Genomic DNA, 4,142 nt, shown 5'->3' with positions numbered 1-4,142 from the left:
CCCAAAATAAAAAATTCCCTACCCTATTCTAAATTAAAAAAGGTAAAAGCTCTTTTACCTTACCAGCCCTGAACAGGGCCCTTTGCGGGGCATGCCCCAAGAATTTCAGCTCTTTTGCCTGTAAAAAAAAAACATACAATACCCCCCCCCCAACATTACAACCCACCACCCACATACCCCTAATCTAACCCAAACCCCCTTAAATAAACCTAACACTAAGCCCCTGAAGATCTTCCTACCTTGTCTTCACCATCCAGGTTCACCGATCCGTCCTGAAGAGCTCCTCCGATGTCCTGATCCAAGCCCAAGCGGGGGGCTGAAGAGGTCCATGATCCGGTCAAAGTCTTCATCCAAGCGGGGCAGAAGAGGATCTTCCATCCGATTGAAGTCTTCATCCAAGCAGCATCCATCCGGAGCAAAGCGGCAGGATCCTGAAGACCTCCAGCGCGGAACATCCATCCGGCCCGACGACTGAACGACGAATGACTGTTCCTTTAAGGGACGTCATCCAAGATGGCGTCCCTCGAATTCCAATTGGCTGATAGGATTCTATCAGCCAATCGGAATTAAGGTAGGAATTTTCTGATTGGCTGATGGAATCAGCCAATCAGAATCAAGTTCAATCCAATTGGCTGATCCGATCAGCCAATCAGATTGAGCTCACATTCTATTGGCTGATCGGAACAGCCAATAGAATGCGAGCTCAATCTGATTGGCTGATTGGATCAGCCAATCAGATTGAACTTGATTCTGATTGGCTGATTCCATCAGCCAATCAGAAAATTCCTACCTTAATTCCGATTGGCTGATAGAATCCTATCAGCCAATCGGAATTCGAGGGACGCCATCTTGGATGACGTCCCTTAAAGGAACAGTCATTCGTCGTTCAGTCGTCGGGCCGGATGGATGTTCCGCGCTGGAGGTCTTCAGGATCCTGCCGCTTCGCTCCGGATGGATGCTGCTTGGATGAAGACTTCAATCGGATGGAAGATCCTCTTCTGCCCCGCTTGGATGAAGACTTTGACCGGATCATGGACCTCTTCAGCCCCCCGCTTGGGCTTGGATCAGGACATCGGAGGAGCTCTTCAGGACGGATCGGTGAACCTGGATGGTGAAGACAAGGTAGGAAGATCTTCAGGGGCTTAGTGTTAGGTTTATTTAAGGGGGGTTTGGGTTAGATTAGGGGTATGTGGGTGGTGGGTTGTAATGTTGGGGGGGGGTATTGTATGTTTTTTTTTACAGGCAAAAGAGCTGAAATTCTTGGGGCATGCCCCGCAAAGGGCCCTGTTCAGGGCTGGTAAGGTAAAAGAGCTTTTACCTTTTTTAATTTAGAATAGGGTAGGGAATTTTTTATTTTGGGGGGCTTTGTTATTTTATTAGGGGGCTTAGAGTAGGTGTAATTAGTTTAAAATTGTTGTAATATTTTTCTTATGTTTGTAAATATTTTTTTATTTTTTGTAACTTAGTTCTTTTTTATTTTTTGTACTTTAGCTAGTTTATGCAATTGTAGTTATTTGTAGCAATTGTGTTTAATTAATTTATTGATAGTGTAGTGTTAGGTTAATTGTAGGTAATTGTAGGTAGTTTATTTAATTAATTTATTGATAGGGTAGTGTTAGGTTTAATTATATCTTAGGTTAGGATTTATTTTACAGGTAAAATTTGTTATTATTTTAACTAGGTAACTATTAAATAGCTATTGTACCTGGTTAAAATAATTACCAAGTTGCCTGTAAAATAAATATAAATCCTAAAATAGCTATAATATAATTATAATTTATATTGTAGCTATATTAGGGTTTATTTTACAGGTAAGTATTTAGCTTTAAATAGGAATAATTTATTTAATAAGAGTTAATTTATTTCGTTAGATTTAAATTATATTTAATTTAGGGGGGTGTTAGTGTTAGGGTTAGACTTAGCTTTAGGGGTTAATCCATTTATTATAGTAGCGGTGAGCTCCGGTCGTCAGATTAGGGGTTAATAATTGAAGTTAGGTGTCGGCGATGTTAGGGAGGGCAGATTAGGGGTTAATACTATTTATGATAGGGTTAGTGAGGAGCTCTTCAGGACGGATCGGTGAACCTGGATGGTGAAGACAAGGTAGGAAGATCTTCAGGGGCTTAGTGTTAGGTTTATTTAAGGGGGGTTTGGGTTAGATTAGGGGTATGTGGGTGGTGGGTTGTAATGTTGGGGGGGGGGTATTGTATGTTTTTTTTTACAGGCAAAAGAGCTGAAATTCTTGGGGCATGCCCCGCAAAGGGCCCTGTTCAGGGCTGGTAAGGTAAAAGAGCTTTTTACCTTTTTTAATTTAGAATAGGGTAGGGAATTTTTTATTTTGGGGGGCTTTGTTATTTTATTAGGGGGCTTAGAGTAGGTGTAATTAGTTTAAAATTGTTGTAATATTTTTCTTATGTTTGTAAATATTTTTTTATTTTTTGTAACTTAGTTCTTTTTTATTTTTTGTACTTTAGCTAGTTTATGCAATTGTAGTTATTTGTAGCAATTGTGTTTAATTAATTTATTGATAGTGTAGTGTTAGGTTAATTGTAGGTAATTGTAGGTAGTTTATTTAATTAATTTATTGATAGGGTAGTGTTAGGTTTAATTATATCTTAGGTTAGGATTTATTTTACAGGTAAATTTGTTATTATTTTAACTAGGTAACTATTAAATAGCTATTGTACCTGGTTAAAATAATTACCAAGTTGCCTGTAAAATAAATATAAATCCTAAAATAGCTATAATATAATTATAATTTATATTGTAGCTATATTAGGGTTTATTTTACAGGTAAGTATTTAGCTTTTAAATAGGAATAATTTATTTAATTAAGAGTTAATTTATTTCGTTAGATTTAAATTATATTTAATTTAGGGGGGTGTTAGTGTTAGGGTTAGACTTAGCTTTAGGGGTTAATCCATTTATTATAGTAGCGGTGAGCTCCGGTCATCAGATTAGGGGTTAATAATTGAAGTTAGGTGTCGGCGATGTTAGGGAGGGCAGATTAGGGGTTAATACTATTTATGATAGGGTTAGTGAGGCGGATTAGGGGTTAATACATTTATTATAGTAGCGCTCAGGTCCGCTCGGCAGATTAGGGGTTAATAAGTGTAGGCAGGTGTCGGCGACGTTGTGGGGGGCAGATTAGGGGTTAATAAATATAATATAGGGGTCGGCGATGTTAGGGCAGCAGATTAGGGGTACATAGGGATAACGTAGGTTGCGGCGGTTTACGGAGCGGCAGATTAGGGGTTAAAAATAATATGCAGGGGTCAGCGATAGCGGGGGCGGCAGATTAGGGGTTAATAAGTGTAAGGTTAGGGGTGTTTAGACTCGGGGTACATGTTAGAGTGTTAGGTGCAGACGTAGGAAGTGTTTCCCCATAGGAAACAATGGGGCTGCGTTAGGAGCTGAACGCTGCTTTTTTGCAGGTGTTAGGTTTTTTTTCAGCTCAAACAGCCCCATTGTTTCCTATGGGGATATCGTGCACGAGCACGTTTTTGAGGCTGGCCGCGTCCGTAAGCAACTCTGGTATCGAGAGTTGCATTTGCGGTAAAAATGCTCTACGCTCCTTTTTTGGAGCCTAACGCAGCATTTGTTTGAACTCTCGATACCAGAGTTAAATTTATGGTGCGGCCAGAAAAAAGCCCGCGGAGCGTTAACAGCCCTTCTACCGCCGAACTCCAAATCTAGGCCTTAGTATGCCCCATTTTTTATACCCGTTTGCGAGTGCGTGATAATTAACCAGCCATTATCAGCAAGCTCGCGGTAGCAATTAGCACTCAGAAGATTAACCAGAGATCCGATCTCTGGTTAACTTTCTAAAAGTGCCCCAAATGCCCTCAAAATAAAAAAACAACTGCACTAGGCAGTTTTTGGGGTCTAAAGTTGGTGTGTTACAAGAAAAAAAAAAACGGCACTTTTACATTGCATTTTATGGAAACTGTGTGTTCCCAGTAAACATATGTATATGCCTATATACTTATATATTTATGTGTTACTATGTGTATATACGCACATTGACACATAAATATATATGTATATAGTCATATACATATATATTTAAAAATATGCTGCCATTGCTGAGCTACTTACCCCTTTGCTGCACGAGGTTCTGATGTTGTCTCTGACAGCATCAG

This window comes from Bombina bombina, chromosome 8 (assembly GCF_027579735.1).
Source record: "Bombina bombina isolate aBomBom1 chromosome 8, aBomBom1.pri, whole genome shotgun sequence".
Lineage (NCBI taxonomy): Eukaryota > Metazoa > Chordata > Amphibia > Anura > Bombinatoridae > Bombina > Bombina bombina.
This window is presented reverse-complemented; position numbering follows the sequence as displayed.